The 19,158-nt window shown below is 34.2% G+C and overlaps 1 protein-coding gene across 2 annotated transcripts in view; it reads left to right on the top strand.

Moving 5' to 3' along the window:
- The window catches only part of LOC136824911 (espin-like), a 118,943-nt gene that overhangs the window by 53,521 nt on the left and 46,264 nt on the right, over positions 1 to 19,158 (top strand). The window lies entirely within an intron of this gene.

Genomic DNA, 19,158 nt, shown 5'->3' with positions numbered 1-19,158 from the left:
CTTGCTGACAACTTATTTTTTAATTTACTTTTCCGTCCATCAAATTCACGAGATCACAAGAAAATATAAGTTCAGGACCTTTTCAATCTTGAAGGATTTTTCCGATCGTATAAGGAAAAAGAATGCGTGGGCTCGAACGACCTTAAAATTTGAAAAATTGAAATAGAAATAAAATCAATTTTGGAAGTCAATTATATTTATTTTTATTGTTGCTGACTGACTGAATGACAAATCTTCCGAGAGAAAATTTCTATTTTTCATTTTTGCCACGAAGTCACCCTTTTCGTGTTTTCTAATTTTATATTTTGCATTTTTATCATGATTTAAGTACTTTATCTTGATATTTTATGATGTTTCATGGGTGAAAATCGACTTTTATTGTTGTTTTTTTTGCCGACCGACCTTACCTTTATTTTAAGTTGTTTGACCCGTAAAAAACAAATCAACTTTTCAATCAACAAATCAATCACGTATAATGTTTTATAATAGTATCATTTTTCATTATTTAATATCCATTTCCCCCTTAATGGATAATTTCAGTCTGAAAAATAATCTATAATTTTTGACCCTCCTACTATTATGTGAGTACAGTCGACGCTCGTTATCTCGAACCCCAAAGGACTGACAGAGTGACTCATAGTGATATCGGATCGTTTTTAGCCTACGTTTGCTTGCAGGGACCGAGAAAAAAAATCACCATAGTAAAAACTCGAGATGACGAGGGTTTGAGGAAACGAGCGTCGACTGTATAAAGAAATCTAATTTGAAACGAAGAACTTGGACGTTCCTCATTATATTAGCTTTTTTGTTCACAGGTACCCTCCAGAGTGATTGCGGAAAGGAGTTTTACGGAGAAGTTAAGGAGTTATGTCGAAACAAGAAGATCAAGAGAGTCAGAAGTAGACCTTACCACCCCCAATCCCAAGGGAAAGTTGAACGATCACATCGAGAATTGAGGAAAAAGATCAATTACGATTTAATGCGACGGGGAAAGAAAGGCAATAACTGGGTAAAAAACCTGTCGGAGTATGCAAAGTGTTTAAACAATGAAAAAAGAGAAGAGCTTGGATGGCGGTCACCTTTCGAAGTCTATTATGGACGAAAATCAAACGAATTATTAAAATGTGGAATTCCGAAAGATACAACTGATGACGTACCATTTCTTAAATTAAAGAGCCCTTCGGAAAATCAAATAAGAAAACATTTGAAACAGGTTAAAAACAGTCGAAAAAAGGCAAGAGCGTGCACAGAGAAGATAAACAAAAGAACGATGCAGTACCACAAGAAAAAACACCAATGTTCCCAGTACGAGAAAGGTGAAAAGGTCTTCGTTAACTATGGGAAGAAGGGAAATAAAGGTTACAAAGCAAGGCATGTTTTGTTAGGTCGGGTAATCAAGAGAGTGGATAATGGAAATCGCTACTACATTAAAATAACCAACCCCACGACTGAGAAAGTTGAACAAAGATGGTATAGCGTAGAGGACTTAGCAGATTTCGATAACAATGAAAGGGAAAAAAAGAAAATGCACAAGAAAAAATTTCTTATACCGTTATCCAGCCAAAACCGTATCGACGCGTTGACAGATCAAGGATATGTCTTATCATATGATCCACCAGGTGATGGGAATTGCCAATTTCATGCAATTGCCCGTGCCCTATCTGCATTTGGCATCCATCGTTCAGCTGCTACTTTGAGGAGTGACGTTGTGCGTTACCTGTCACAAAACGAAAATGACGAGGATGGTTGGCCTCTTGAACTTTTCATGGGTATGCCGATGAGCCAGTACATCGACGGAATGAGAAGAGATGGAACTTATGGTGACCATCTTACATTAAGAGCTGCAGCCAATGTTTTCAATGTAGCATTTACTGTGGTTTCCACAATTGGAGAAAATGCTCTTGCCCACATATTACCTTCGACTGAACAACCAATCGGAAGAATAATACTTGGGCATCTTGCAGAAGGCAACGGTGACCACTATGTAATTCTCCACGAAGAAAATATTCATTTCGATGTTGAAAATGGGGAGGTATAGTTTACATTCAATCCTTTAACAATTACTGTTAGGCGAGTCCAGACTGATTTGTTGTTTTACAGGCCAAGAAACATATAAAAAATGGTCGGGTCGATCGGTAAAAAAATGAAAATAAAGGTTGAATTGCACAACTCGAAGTTTGTATTTCGATTTTTCGAAGTTTAGGGTCGAACGGGATGTAAAACAGCTAATCATACTGGTTTTGCATTATGTATATTCCCAAAGCATGTAAATTAACTATAATATTTACATTAAAAATTGAGGTCATGTCGCTGATCATGTTAGTTTGCCGTCACCCGAACCTAGAATTTGGAGGTGGGTCGATCAGTTTTTACTTTATTAACTTTTCAAAATTTTTGATGAGTGTCTTTTTGATTTTTGGAGAAAAAAAAAGATTTTGTCATTATGGATCGGCAGAATTTGGTCACTCGGTTTACAGCCTAAACGAAAACGTTTTTTAAAGATTTGTGAAATCTTAAAGGTTGCGAGCTTTAACAAAGTGAATTTTGATTTTCAGTCTTTAAATGAAGATGCTGGAAACCAACCGTGGATATCAGACGATAATTGTAACGACGAGGAGATGCCAGACGAGAATCATAACGCCGAGGGGATGTCAGACGAGAATCATAACGCCGAGGGGATGTCAGATGATAATCATAACGCCGAAGGGATGTCAGACGAGAATCATAACGCCGAGGAGATGTCAGACGATAATCATAACGCCGAAGGGATGTCAGACGAGAATCATAACGCAGAGGGGATGTCAGACGAGAATCATAACGCCGAGGAGATGCCAGGCGAGAATCATAATGCCGAGGAGATGTCAGACGAGAATCGTAATGCTGAAAACGATGCTACTGCAAATAATGTTGCCACAAACAGTTCAGAAAAATCGAAGAAAGATTTAGAATCACCTGGTAAGAATGTTACGGAGCTCAATTTTGAAATTCAGAATTAGATAATCTGATCCAAAAGTCTAATTATTAAGAGGAGAGGCTTAAATGTAAATATGCGATTTACCTTCAAGTATTTTAAAGCTTGAAATATTTTAAAAAGTAACCTTTTTTGTTCATTTTCAGATCGACCGAGACGATTAAGACAATTACCCTTAAGGCATAGACACTCCATTGGAAGTCCAAGTCTATTGTTTGCGAAAAGCTCCATGTCTGCTTCGGGTAAAATTTTAGTTTATGAAAAATGTAGAGTAGATTAAGTAGATTAAGTTTGATGCCGATATGAATTGACGATGGCAATAGGGAATTGAATCAATGAATCCATTTGTTTTTATTGTTAACTTAAATGATTGATTGATCAATTCTCTATTTCAGGTTTATCAATCAATGAATTTCCTGTTGCGATATTGGAGAGAATACTTCATTTTGTTCTCAAAGGAACAAAGAATACATGGCCAAATCACGTAGCGGTTCAATACCAAACACTTCGAGATGTTTGTCGATATTGGGAGATCTTATGTGACGGACGTTTCTTTGCCCGAAACAACTTACCTCAAGTTCACATTGGAAGCCGAGATATAATCCCACCAGCGAATTATGACGGTACCATAACAGTACAGGTTAAATCTATAATCAAGGAGGTTGGAAAGTCTGGTCTGACAGACATGCTGAAGAAAATTATAAACAGTAGAAGATGGAGAACTGCATGGTTAAAAATCGTCCTCTTGGAACATGGCTGGTATGCCATAAAAAACATCTTTTGGAAACGTTAAAGAAATAGTCTGGTCATTATGAAGCTTGTAATTTAGACAACGTATTTTTCTCTTTGTTTTGTTCATTTATTCCCTTTCCAAAGTCAGAAGCACGATATATCTTAGGCTCATTTAGAGACAATATATAGTACTTTAAACCAGGAAAGGTTTATATATTGTGTACGACTTTTTTATGTTATCCTTTTAAGGATTTTTAAACCTGAAATTTCTGTTAATAATTTCATAGATTTATATCGGCATAGCTGATTAACTGCAAGTGATGTAATAAGTAGGTGGAGAGAGAGACCATCTCAGGAAAAAACTTTTAAAATGAAGAGTGAAATGATATGGGAGTAAATGTCTGATGTTGTGAAATTAGGCACAAAAGAGTGGTTTTTATAAGGATTTTTAAAACTGAAACTTTTTGTTATCATATAGTTCTTCTTGTTAATTTTTATTCTGATTGTAGATAGTTTAAAAAAGAAAACTTTTCAAATAAAATCAATTAAAATTGCTTTTACCTGCATATTCCATGCCTTTAAGAACTTATGACACAAATCATGACAGTTATAAATTTTTTGTTAACTTTTATAACGTCATGGAGAGTTGTGTGGAAAGAAACAAAAGTGCAAATTTAAAGCACTTTCAATTGTTTCCTTTAAAAGAACCAATTTCCATTAGATTAAAAGATATTGAGTCGTTTCTTATAAAGTTGATGCTCATAAGAAAAATGAAAAAATTGAAATTATTGACAATCCCATGTTTGTATTGAAAGAACCAAGCACCGAAAGCCAATCTTCATTAGATTAAAAGATATTGTTTCGTTTCTTATAAAGTTGATGCTTATAAGAAAAATGAAAAGATTGAAATTATTCCCAATCCCATGTTTGTATTGAAAGAACCAAGCGCCGAAAGCCAATTTTCATTAGATTAAAAGATATTGTTTCGTTTCTTATAAAGTTGATGCTTATAAGAAAAATGAAAATATTGAAATTATTGACAATCCCATGTTTGTATTGAAAGAACCAAGCGCCGAAAGCCAATTTTCATTAGATTATAAGATATTGTTTCGTTTCTTATAAAGATGATGCTTATAAGAAAAATGAAAATATTGAAATTATTCCCAATCCCATGTTTGTATTGAAAGAACCAAGCGCCGAAAGCCAATTTTTAAGATTAAAGATATTGTTTCGTTCTTATAAAGTTGATGCTTATAAGAAAAATGAAAATATTGAAATTATTGACAATCCCATGTTTGTATTGAAAGAACCAAGCGCCGAAAGCCAATTTTCATTAGATTAAAAGACATTGTTTCGTTTCTTATAAAGTTGATGCTTATAAGAAAAATGAAAATATTGAAATTATTGACAATACCATGTTTGTATTGAAAGAACCAAGCGCCGAAAGCCAATTTTCATTAGATTAAAAGATATTGTTTCGTTTCTTATAAAGTTGATGCTTATAAGAAAAATGAAAATATTGAAATTATTGACAATCCCATGTTTGTATTGAAAGAACCAAGCGCCGAAAGCCAATTTTCATTAGATTAAAAGATATTGTTTCGTTTCTTATAAAGTTGATGCTTATAAGAAAAATGAAAATATTGAAATTATTGACAATACCATGTTTGTATTGAAAGAACCAAGCGCCGAAAGCCAATTTTCATTAGATTAAAAGATATTGTTTCGTTTCTTATAAAGTTGATGCTTATAAGAAAAATGAAAATATTAAAATTATTCCCAATCCCATGTTTGTATTGAAAGAACCAACTGCCAAAAGCCAATTTTCATTAGATTGAAATATATTGATTCGTTTCGTTTCGAGAAATATTCATACAAAAGATATACAACCTTTGTGTGATTTTCTGATTATTTTCTAAGTCTTTTTTTCGAAACTTTTCTTCGTGGGAAACATGCCCTCGAAGTAAAAATCTGAATTCCAAATTACAAATCTGCGCAGAGAAGTATTACATTTCTGCGCAGCTCAAGTATTACAAATTTGCGCAAAGTTTATTACAAATCTGCGCAGGTATTACAAATCTGCGCAGAAAGTATTACAAATCTGCGCAGGTATTACAAATCTGCGCAAGTATTACAAATCTGCGCACAACAGGGTAAAGAGACTAAAATATTTTAATCTTGTCCTAATATAAAAACAGGATGCAGGGTTGAGGGTCAAGAAACCAAAAAACTCTAATCTAATGTTAACTCGATTACCTCCTTCATTTCATTCCTAAGTGGTTAAGAATTTCTCACCGGATCACTGAAACAGGGGTGTATTCGTCAATAATAAAGTTGACTTGTGGAACCTAAAACACACCAAAGAATGGCATACCTTGCTTTGAACAATCAGATATTTTTACATTTTCCAGAGGACCAGTAGGGTGGGTACCTGAAAGGTAAAATAACAGTCAATCAGGGTATTCTGATATGAATGAAGCTTTTAAGTTTCTCAAAGAAAACCCATACACAACACCACACGACGCTTTTTTTTATTAAATAATATTCGAAAATCTTTCTCTGTTTTGTCTTCCTCAACAAGGTGGGTTGTTGTCAACTAATGAAAGTCACAGTTATTGCAAGTCTCCGGTCCCTTTTTGAACAAAATACTTTTGTGTCTCCTCTGTTCCTTCGGAAAAAAAAAGAAATTTGCATTTCCCAAAGAACTTATCAAAAAATGAAACGTTTATTTTCAGAATTTTCTAGCCAATTATTAAAGAAAAGATCGTCTTGGAAATTTCATCCCTGAAAAATGATCAATCTTAGTCTATGCTCCTCTTTTTCAGCATACGCTCTTAAAATGAAAGTGACAAAAATAATAATCTTATCCCAACATTTTATAAACTGAAGAGCACCACATCCTGCTTCGCTCATAATAAAGTTTCAATAAAAAGAATCAAAACAAAACATTCGAAATTTGGCGACTCGAATGTCCAAAGCGAATTTTGTATTCAAATGTTTAAAAAAAAAGAACGTCTCTAAATCAAAACATTCGAAATGCACTTTAGAGAAAATATTTTTCTAAAAATTGAAACGCTAGCTAATTGAACCAAATTAAAAATGCCTAAAAAACACAAACTATACAGAGACAAACGTTTTGAGAAAAGAAGGCCTTGTTTTATTGCCTACCTCAAGAAGTCTTGATTTCTTGTGTCTTATTGTTTGCAAAATGAATGAAAAGCTTAAACCAAAAGTCGAAAGAGAACACTCAAAACTTCGAAATGGAAAATGAACGGTGGACAAAATCAGCGGTGGAAGAAAAACCAGGATGTTCAGAAACCAAAATGCAACAAGACACAAATTTTCTTTAGAACGCTAGGTTTGCGAGCCTGTGTTACGTTACTCTACTGTATGAAAACAAACAGAAAGAAGAAATTTTTTGCCACTTACTCTTCTATGATCTTTTTACTTGCATCCTCCACTTTTAGCAATCTTTTGAACCATAAAAAGAAGATGTCAAATTGCCAGAAATATTGAAAAAGGATTGTCCATGACGATCTTTTCTTCACCTGCTCACGAAGTTTTGCTTTGAAAAATACTCTGTCGCCTCAAAAAAATTTATGGAGAACTTTTATAACGGGCCAATCAGATTGCTGTATTTCATTTTTATTTTCAAAAAGTAGTCGGGGGGTTATTAGAACTAACATTTTATTAATTGACAGTTAGTAAAAATATTATGAAAATTTTTTTCATGTCTGAATTAAAAAGATATGTACTAGTTATCGCATGACTTCGAGTGCAATACGAAAAATATTTTACGAGTTCCGAGATTTTTCCGTAATATTTTTCCGAGCCTTTAGGCGAGGAAAAATATCGGTAAAATCTCGGAACGAGTAAAATATCGAGTATTGCACGAGAAGTCATGTGATAACTAATTTATTGTCGACTCAAAAAAATTGTCCTGATATAAATTTAGTTTTGTTTTTGTTTTAAAACTTACTTCCGCCTTGCTTCTTTCTTCTGTGTAGTTTCGAATGTTTTAATTCGAAAATCTAATTCGAACGTTAGATTCGAACAACAAAACATTCGATATGTTCCCGCCGAAAATATTCACACAAAAACAAAACAGAGAAGCATTTTCGATCATTTTCGATCCAGAAGTTTTGTGTTGAAGAGAATTGCAGATTTTTCAGAGATGTATTTGAAAGTTTCTAGATTGATAATTCAAAATGCAGATGGTGTACAGTATTGTTTCGATAGAGAAGAAACCCTTCATCATTGGATTACATCGCGCAGAATTGACGTTACAGTTTTTGACATCAAACAAATCCGGGGGTTTTGACGTAGATTTTTGACGTCAAAAAATTAGAAGTTGCAAATTTTTTAATTTTTCTTTCCCCTTGTTTATTACACTGCTTCCTGTGTATAATGTTTTCAGACATAAATTTGATATTTTTGAATCACTGAATCTGTTCTCTTTTAAGAAATACCAAACTTGCTTAGATTTGTAAGTTTGTAAAAACGTTTGAAGCGATAATGTAAAGGTTACTTTTTTTATATGTTTTTGAAAATTTGACAAACTTTAAGAGAGCAGGAACGATACAAGTTGAGTAGCTTTCAATTTCCCACCCCTCTAGAGAGAAAGTTTAGCCCTTTCTCTTTTCAACGGTGTATAAATTTATGTCTCGATTAAGACAATTTCCATCGACTTTTTTGTCCTAAAGATAGGCACTGTCACTCTGACGAAAAAAAATAAAGGCTGATAAATTCTGACGCTAATGACAAAAATGATGACAGAGATCTAAGTATATTTGGACAATTTTCCCACCCATCGCAAGTGAAAGAGGATAAAAAATGCTAAAAAATGATATATAAAAAAGTACAGGTTGTAATCCAATTTCCATCGATTTTTTTGCCTTGAAGTTATATCTTTTTTCAAATACTGTAACGTCAATTTTAACTTCACGTTTCAATGGAAGCGCAATTTCGAAAAAGAAATCCCTTTATTTTACAAATCACCGACACATATCTACTCATTCTCTTTAGCATTTTTTACCTCCAAAATAAATAAAACTTACTGGTTATCCTTGGGAGTTTTTGATGTCCAAAAATGAATCACCAGTAATAAAAACAAAGTTTAGATAAAATAAAGGCTCCCATCGAAAACTGAATTTCGAAGGGAGGAAAGTCTGTAGTGAAAACTGAAGCAAACAAAGCATTCCATTTCCATACATACATACCTCTTACAACCATGTCTCAATGTAATAAATTTCATAACTTTCTGTTTTCAAAGTCTTTTCAAAATATGAATAAGATCACAATATTTTAGGCTTAATTTTTAGAAAATGTTTTCTTCTCAAAACCAAACTCACAAATGAATTCAATGTTTTGATTGCAACATTTTCGAATCTTTCGAATGCGTGACGCAATTTGATTGGTAGAAAATAGAACTCGCGCGAAAAACAATGCAACGACTTCATTTTATAGATGACAAAAATTGCAACATCAATTCTGCGCGATGAATCAGATTGATAACATTCAGTCTTTTCCTATGTTTTTGTTTCGATGCATGGAAAAGAATAGCAGCAGAGGATGAAAGGAGTTCTATGATGGAAATGTATGTAATGGTTAAAGAACAACATTTTTTCAAGAGCAAAACGATTTGGATACTTTCTTGATTATCGTCAAGCTTTAAATGTTTCGAATTTTAGAAGGAAGATGTAATGACTGTTGAGTTGAAAATTCAAGGACGTACCTCGTCGAGAACGAGAATTAGGAGAGAACTTTCATAAAAATCACTCGTCACTTGGTTTAATACAAGACATTTCAGTTCCCTTGCTATGTTATGAGAAATCTTATTGGCAAACATTCAAGAATCTCAAGTTTTTTTGTATGGCATTGATAAAAAACTGTTTGGTTATCACACACGGACGAATTTTATACCAAAAGCTGAAAATATTTGGGTGGTCTCAAGTAGTTTTATAATTTCTTAGTTCATCAGATTTGATTTTAGTGTCTTTTATGGAAGAACTCCAAAGTAAAAGTTAATCTGAAAATATTTTTGTTGCGTTTTCCCTTTGACTCCCAGGTCAGTTTCTCCGAAAGTCAGTTCTTTTCGGTGGTTTTGTTTTGATTTTTCTCCCGCCGCTTACCCAGTCCCCCAAAAGTCAACGCGGTCATATTTCCAGACTAGAGAAATATGAAATATCGCAAATATCTCGATGCTCTCGACCAATCAAAACGCTCATATTTTTTTGGGTCGGCAATAAGAAAATGAAATTGTTATATTTGTGAAATTCTTGCTGGACGCTCCATTATTTGTATTTACAAAATCAATGTCATAAAATATTGCACTTCCGGCTACAGTCATGTTTGTATTCACTCGTTATCAGACTTCCAATCGCTGGTCTCAATAACATAATTTTAGACGTTCTAAGGACGCCTTTTAGACGTCCTGTAAAAATCAAGTCCGTTAAAGACGTCTTAAGGACGTCGCAATTGGACGGGGACGGGCTTTGGACGGGCGGACGTGATATGGACGTCATATAGTCGTCCTCCGAACTTTCTGTGCCCACTGGGTGGGAGAAGAATCTCTCGAAAATTAGTCAAACGTAAATCTCGTGATCCAAACCACGATAGAATTCCGATATATACAAGTTTTGTATGTTGACGTTTTATCGCGTCAAATCTTCATATAGAATTCTTGCTTAAAACTTAGCCTATCATGAAGACCTATCAAGCAGTTTACGATCCAAACTTTTTCTCAAATTTAGTCGTTTTTGTCATTTAATAGGCTATAAAACACTTTAAGGTATGTTACGGTGGTTTATCACCTCATAAACCTTCGCTGTTTTGCTGTTTTTTCTGGCTTGGGTTTGACTACACGCTTTTTTTTTTATAAGAATGGTGTATTTTCATTCCATCATGGATATTTTTAACTTTTTGGCGAAAATCATCCAAAAATATTCTTACGGTATTCTTAGGTTAAGATCGAAATTGGCAATCTACAGGTTAAAATGCTTTAAAAATGGCATTTTTAGGTTCAGTTGCTAAATTCCACGATGGTGATATTCTTACAATATTCTTAATTTTTTGGCCATTTTCATCATGGACATTCTTATAAAGTGTATTCTTATAAAAAAAAGCGTGTAATTTAACTGGATAACATGAAATCTTGAGTTCTACTAAAAAGTCGTATTTTGTCGGGCGAGCTTATTATTTTCTTTTGATATATTTCATAAAAGAAATCAAAAGACTTTAACGACCAATTACCGACACTCCTGTTTTTCTTTATACCTTCATGGTAAGAATAACAAAAACAAAGATGCAAAAATTTCGAAACTTGCAAAATGGCCCATCCTTTGCCACGAAATTCAAAACAAAGTGTTCTGTCGGCTTCTGTCCCTCCAAAATTCAGGAAAGCACTCCTCCGTTCTCAAAACCTCCAAAATGTCGAGTCGTGGCAGAGTGTTCTAGTCTGTTAATCAGCAGCCCCTCACCAACTTTTGCTCGCTCTCCTACGCAGCTCCTATTCTAGCAAACGCCCGCCGCCTTTATGTTCCTGCCCTCTGACATGATTAATTAACAGACTAGTTTGCTAGTCTATGTTCAAACTTAAGATAGCTTTCAAAACATCTTGTTCTCCAACCTGTGAAAATTCAAAAACCACCCCAGAATTCTTATTTGATTTAATTTCTTTAATAATTGGATGATTTTCAAACTTTGATATTAAAGAGTCTTCAGAATTCAGAGGTGATTCCTGACATTCCCAGTTTAGAATTTCAAGACTATCGGTGATCCTATTGAAATAATTATTAAATACATCAGCTACTTCTACATCAGATGTGTGTAAAGTTTCATCTTCAAGCAATTGAATTCTTCCTTCAGCTGCACAAGATTTATCAGAAGATTGGGGCTTGACGGCATCCCAGAAATGTTTAGGTTTACGTGTGGTGCTACTGAAGAAGGATTTCTTTGCTTTCTTATTCATCTTTACAATCAATTTCTCTTTCAACCAATCCTCAGTTTTATCGAGTTCTATTGCTAAATTTTTTCTCTGTGAATATTCGGTGCTAATCGTGTTGTGCTTGTAAGTGGCTTTTTATTTGTTCTGTCTTGTCCTTCTGTGTTTTTAACACCCCCTTCTCACAGACCCACTGGGACCCGTTTCCACTGGAAAAATTGACCAAAATATCGTCCCCGGTGGAAAATATTTTTTCCATCCCCACTGAATTACTGGCTCAAAAACAATGGAATTCAAATTCTCAGTCGTAAGAAAACATGGGAATATCAACCCCCATCGAGTTTTGCCCCCCCCCCAGTGGCTGAAAAAATCCCACCGGGTCTGTGAGAAGGGGGTGTTTTTTAGAGTTTTGAGTATATACACGCTTCTTTTTTATAACCATACCGAAACCACTCTATTCAATCCCAGAATGCATTGTGCGCTCGAAATTCTCGGAAACTCCGATAAGATCTATTGGGTTGAAGCTCAATATGCTTAGCAAAGTTTCCCCCTGATTTGATGAACTTTTCCAATGTCTTGTTGGGGTTGAAAAACTGATTCAAGTCCAAAACTTAGGATATTTTGAAATTGCTCGGGCGTTTAACCATGAATAGTCCGGGAGCCAAATCCTATATCTCCTTAAATAAGCACTTTTGCTTAACCCAAGATTCTACAGGATAAACTATACATTTTTGGAATCCTCAACTATCCTAGTTTTGGAAATGGTCGGTCCCCAAAGCTAACTCCTGGTCAATTTTTCATACTGGGCCCGAGTTTAGGGGGTACTTTTTATCCTTTGTAAGGATTTGTTAAGGAAAATGCCATTCCAGGGATGATATAATTTGCTGTATCTAGTCAATCAGTTGACCAATTGCTTTGAAACTTTGCAAAAAGTTTCAAGGTAGGCTGATGATTATTTTCGGCAAAAAAATTTTGTGAAAAATTATTTTTATAGGTTTGCCTGGGGAAAAAAAGGGAAAATTTGGGTATTTTAACTAAATTTTGACCCTTTTTAAGTCTGGGACCTACCCAAACAACTTTTAATGAGACAAAAACTAGGTGTTATGATAGACTTTGATACAATACATCAGAAAAATTTCAAACAGACAGTATTTAGTATTATTTCAGGGCTGCAGGGGGTAAAATTGCCCATTTTTATGGGTTTTTACCTTATTTGAACAATTTTCACCCCTAATCTTGGTTAAAACGTCATCAAAAATAGTTTTAACTTGATTTTCGTGTAATATGTCCTGAAAGATTACAATGCTGACTTAAAACTAACAAAACCAGGGTGCAAATAGACAAACCAGGGGGTAAAAATGCCAATTTTAGGCGATTTTTATCGTTTCTGGACCTATTTCACCCATAAAGCGGTTTTATGGTGTACCAATTTTATTTCTGACCACTCATTTTGCAGTAGGAGCAATGGGAAAGTTATTTGTGGTTTTCATTGTCTGTAATCACAGTGATCTTTCATTGGAACTTTGCAAAATCGGGATTATTTTGGCTAATATCCCTTGTATCTCCTTAAGTAGTGCTCATAAGGATATGAAATTTGGTATATAAAGTATCCTTATAGCAATGTAAAAGTAGGAAAAAAAGTTTTGTGATAAATAAAATTGTTCACCAGTTATTGGGCACTTTCGTTTTCGAGAGATCCCTCTATCCCGTCCTCATCCCGCTTGAGATCCCTCTAAATCGGAATCAAGATAATTCCGGATAGGAAAGTGCTAGAGACTTGAAATTTTCACAGAATGTACTTATATTTGCCCTCTAAAGGATAAAAGAAAAAGAAAGCATTTCTTCTAAGTTAATTTCCTAAAATTTGGCCAAAACAAGGAAATTTGAATCCGATTAATCCGATCAAAGATCGCCGTGAATCAGGGTCACTGTGGGCAAATCAGGGGGTAAATACACCACTTCTTGGTAGTTGTTGCCTGAATTTGGATGTTTTTATTGTATGGTAGCCTCATGAAATTTTGAGATGGAAACCAGTTATATACCCTCATAATGTACTACATACTCATAATTTGACTGATAATTTTTTCCGTTTTACTGACCTTTTATTAGTAGCTGGTCTCAAGATAATAATTCTACAAGTAGCTGGGACCATTTTGGGAAGCTCTGAATAGCAATATAGTGGAATCTCAAAGCGCAAAAACTGACAAAATTACGTCAAAAAAATGTTATAATTTGGCCATAACTTAGTTTTAAACCCGTCATTATTTTGTGTAGTTGTCAACAAAAGTACTAAGAAATAACTGAAGGGTATATACACGTTTTTTTTTAAAAAACACTTTTAAGAAACATGAGGCTCAGAATGCCTGAAAACGAAGAAACATCTAAGAAACATGCTGAGGCTGAGAATGAGAAAATAGCATTTTTTTAATTCGTTTTTTTTAAGAACCTTCCAATCAAGGTTGCAGAGATATACATACATAACAGTTAGAAACACTTGAGAAAGTCAGAAAATCAACATAGAAGATAGGAAAGTACCGTAGATTAGTCAATTAGACTATTGTATGACATGCGTCCTTTAGGCTTGATAAAATTTAGAAACATGTAAGAAACATTTAAGGCTCAAAAGGCCGATTTCTTAAGAAACACTGAGGCTACTTGGTAAAACTAGTTTCTTAAAAAAAAAACGTGTAACTGGTTTCCATCTCAAAATTTCATAAATTTGAGGCTACCATACAATAAAAACATCCAAATTCAGGCAACAACTACCAAGAAGTGGTGTATTTACTCCCTGATTTGCCCACAGTGACCCTGATTACAGACAATGAAAACCACAAATAACTTTCCCATTGCTCCTACTACAAAATGAGTGGTTAGAAATAAAATTGGTACACCATAAAATTGCTTTATGGGTGAAATAGGTCCGAAAACGATAAAAATCGCCTAAAATTGGCATTTTTACCCCCTGGTTTGTCCATTTGCACCCTGGTTTTGTTAGTTTTAAGTCAGTATTGTAATCTTTCAGGACATATTACACGAAAATCAAGTTAAAACTATTTTAGATGACGTTTTAACCAAGATTAGTGGTGAAAATTGCTCAAATAAGGTAAAAACCCATAAAAATGGGCAATTTTACCCCCTGCAGCCCTGAAATAATACTAAATACTGTTTGTTTGAAATTTTTCTGATGTATTGCATCAAAGTCTATCATAACACCTAGTTTGTGTCTCATTAAAAGTTGTTTGGGTAGGTCCCAGACTTAAAAAGGGTCAAAATTTAGTTAAAATACCCAAATTTTCCCTTTTTTCCCCAGGCAAACCTATAAAAATAATTTTTCACAAAGTTTTTTTGCCGAAAATAATCATCAGCCTACCTTGAAACTTTTTGCAAAGTTCCAAAGCAATTGGTCAACTGATTGACTAGATACAGCAAATTATATCATCCCTGGAATGGCATTTTCCTTAACAAATCCTTACAAAGGATAAAAAGTACCCCCTAAACTCGGGCCCAGTATGAAAAATTGACCAGGAGTTAGCTTTGGGGACCGACCATTTCCAAAACTAGGATAGTTGAGGATTCCAAAAATGTATAGTTTATCCTGTAGAATCTTGGGTTAAGCAAAATGCCATTTTTTGGGTTTGGCTCCTGGACTAGAACATATAAAAGACTGGACATCTATCTTTTATTGTCTCTTTGAAGCGAGCTTCGTTGCCGCCTGTATTTCAAAATTGGTATAAAAATCCGACAATATTCCGTCATAATTTTATTTCTTTGAATTATTTAGGTAAAAGGATTGATAGAGCTTGAACATTACTCCTAATGTACAAAAAAATTATTTTCAAAATTTTTTCACAAGTTTGTAATATATTTTATCAACATTTTCAACGCTAAAATGCAGAATTTCAACGGCGTGTATACTTTTGAATCCCTTTTGTCACTCCAATAACTTTTTTTATGACTTGAAAAAAATAGCTTGCCAAAGTTTAGAGCCTGTGTCATAAGAATATCGAAATTAGAATGCGACACTCTCTAAAATTATTAGACACTTTTAAGACAAAATTTAGAAATATTAGTCGGAGTTTTGACAAGCTGACGATGATTTTGCCTCTGTTATCTTTGTTATGATATAGATAAAAGACTTGAGAAGAGTAGAACAACAGAGACTGTTGTCGAAGTTTTGACGTTGTTAGCAAGGTACTCCCAAGTGGTATATCATCAAAATCTATTGTTTCATTTTATGCTTTTAACGAGGCGGCAACGAAGCTAGCAGCCTTTTCTACAAAAAGACAAAGGAGATGGATATCCAGTCGTTTATATGTTCATGGTTTAACTTAGTTTACACTGACAGGACAACTCAGCCTTTGGGCTCATGTTGTACCTGGGTTGTACGGATTTGTACAACTAAGTTAAGCACATAAGACAACCACGGTCAACTATAGAATACTACACCGCTCAACTCGAGGAACTTAAGGATAACTCAGGTCAACTCGTAGTAACATTGGGCTTTTCCAGGAAAAAATTGTACATGGGGGGTGGAGGATATAATAATTTTCAGTGATTTACCCAACGGACAAGGCAAATTTTGATGATTTTTCGCTATCCCCTGGACAATATATCCTCCACCCCCATGTACAATGTTTTTCTGGAAGAGCCCATTCTAATGAACTTATGCTTTATCAACAGTAAAACTCAGGGAAACTAACATTTAAAAGATACCACGGTAGTTGATATGAATCTTTTTTACCCTGATACCTTGATTTGACATCTGACAAATTTAGGTATTTAGCCGAAAAGACCACGCCTGTAATTTTACAATCAAAAAGGGGTAGTGAAGCGTGACAAGGATTTAGTATATATAACTTGTTTACAATGTCTACAGAAAAAAAAGTTTTTTAGTACATTCAGTACTCAATCTTCCAGATATTGGGAGCTGGAAAAAACTTAATTTCTTATAAATCTTAGGGACTCCTGGTTTTTTTTTGCCTAAAGCAAATAATAAATATTCTACTGTACATTCATTTTGTAAAAACCGTTATTAACCGTTTAACCTAAGTGCCACGGTCATTTTTTCTAAGTTCTTTAAAGAAAATCGCTAGTTCAAACTTTAAAGGCTTATATCCCCGGATCCAGAAGGAGCTAGCAGCTCGTTTATAGTTCGTTGGATAGCTTAGAGTCTCCTTTGACGCTAAGCACCGCCCGATTTAGGAAGGGCGGGTTGGGGGTGGTATAGGGGGAATATGTTAGAGGAATTAAAGCAGAATTAAAGCGGACCTGCCTGAATTATAAAAAGGTGCCCAGTGGTAAAACTTCAAATCAATTCACTGGAGGACAGAATCAAGTAAAGCAGGGCCAAATTAGGAGGTTCTTGGATCACTCGTTGACCATAAAGATGGTAAAAAAAACGGTCAAAATTAAAAAAAAGTGGATTTTTGTCAAATTTTGCATTTTTTTGACTTTTTAGCTTAAAATCTCGCTGGAAAGACTCACTTTTGATTTTTTTTTTACTTGACCATGAAGCCCAATCCTATTCCTACCAAAAATGACGATTTCTAACTATAGCTTATGGATGGAAAATTTTCAGTTACCACAATGACAGGGACAATGACCTAAAAAGGGTCTAAAAAGGATGTCATTTGTCATTTACCATTGTTATTAGTACTTAGTCTTGTAATTACAGATCGATATATTTTTCTTTCTGATCAAAATTCGGCCATAATTTCTTTTTGAATTCTGATGAAGTAGATGTCTTCACAGTAAAAATTTTGCTGATAAAGTTTGTTCTTTCTTTCAGTATAATTTTTGACAACTTGTTTTTTGCAAAAATACACCTTTTCGGCTGTAGTCGCGCCTTCAGGTGCGTGTCACTTAATTATTTAATTATCGCCCTAAACTCGATCCAATCCTATTTTGATACAGTTTTCTATTATCTATAGATGTGAAAAAAGGACTGGGATGGACAAAGCGGACAAAAAAATGCCCGCACGGCAATTGGTGGCTACGGTCAAAAAGGTGTATTCTGATTTGCATTGTTTTTTCTTTATACACTTTCTTTATAAATTCCTTAAATCCCAAAACGTCGTTGTCGTAAAAAATCAAAATGATTTCAGTAATTGATTTGTGAATATTTTGAAAACTAAATCCAAGGGGTGTTTTCCACTGACGGCTTAAGCTAACTGGATGAATGTAACTTTTTCATAAAATGATGAATAGCCCAAACTATTCATATAACTTTTGAATGAAAAGAGATGGTTGCACGTTAATTTTTTCTTTTCAGAAAAATAATGTATTTCCCAAAGCAACACAGGAGGAAAATCGTTGGATCTTTTGTATTTTTCACGCATTTTCTCATCCACTAATACACGGTCGAGGGCATGTATGAGAGAACAAAACAGCGAGGATAGGCGGATAAGGAAATAAAAAAGCTTTGCTGTGGGAGATGAAATTATTTTTTACAAAAGAAAATATAAACGTGTAACCATCTCTTTTCATCCACAACTTTTGGGCTATTCAGCGTTTATTTATTACACGTTCTGTTAATCCTGTTAGCTTAAGCCACCAGTGGAGAAACACCCAAAGAAACATTAAGATTTTTCGCTTTTTTTGTCTATAATTTATTCGTACATACTAGCCATAGCTTACACTAAACTGTCTGCTTAGGATATTCTAAAAGTAGAAAGATGTCAAAATTGATACAATTTCTTACCGATAAAGTAGAGTAATTCACCCACAAAAAGTGCTCGCAATTATCCAAAAATGTTCGCTATGTGTCGACAATACCTATATTTTTCATCACGCCTTACAGATTGACTCGAAAAGCGGAAAATTGAAATAGATGGCACAAAAACATTGTAGAAGGGTTAATTTAGTTGATTGGAAAGTATTTTTCACTGAAATAAATTGTACGCAGAGAAATTAGTCAAAATGTAATTTTGTCTGCAATTCGACGATACGACTCTAATAAGCCGCGGCTTTCTTATACTATGATTGAAGTGACACACCTCGTTTTCCAAGACGCACTGACCAATTATCAAAATTATCTTGTTTGTATTAGTATTTTAGTATTTTCTTTTGATATACATGTTTTTTTTTTATAAGAACGTCAAAAGATTTCGAAGCCTTCGGATGTTCTTAGTTTTTTGAATTTGAAGCCTAAAGATGTTCTTAAAGTGTTCTTATTTTCACCATTTTTTGAGCATTTTGATGTAATTTCTTAAGAAAATGCATGTCTCCAAAGCCTTAGAATGTTCTTAGAATGTTCTTAAATTTTTGGGCCTCGAAGCCTTATGTTCTTATATAGTTTGTTCTTATAAAAAAAAAACGTGTATTTCAAAAAAGAAATCAAAAAAAAGAACTTTGACGATCAATTACCGACAATTTCAACTCGTGTTTTTCTTTATACCTCCATGATTGAAGTGACACACCTCATTTTCCAAGACGCACTGACCAATTATCAAAATTATTTTGTTTGTTACTTCTAGTCCTACTTGGGTGAATCAAGACATATAATCACTCTAAA

This window comes from Clytia hemisphaerica, unplaced genomic scaffold, assembly GCF_902728285.1.
Source record: "Clytia hemisphaerica strain Z4C2 unplaced genomic scaffold, Clytia hemisphaerica genome assembly, whole genome shotgun sequence".
NCBI classification, from domain to species: Eukaryota; Metazoa; Cnidaria; class Hydrozoa; order Leptothecata; family Clytiidae; genus Clytia; species Clytia hemisphaerica.
This window is presented reverse-complemented; position numbering and strand designations above follow the sequence as displayed.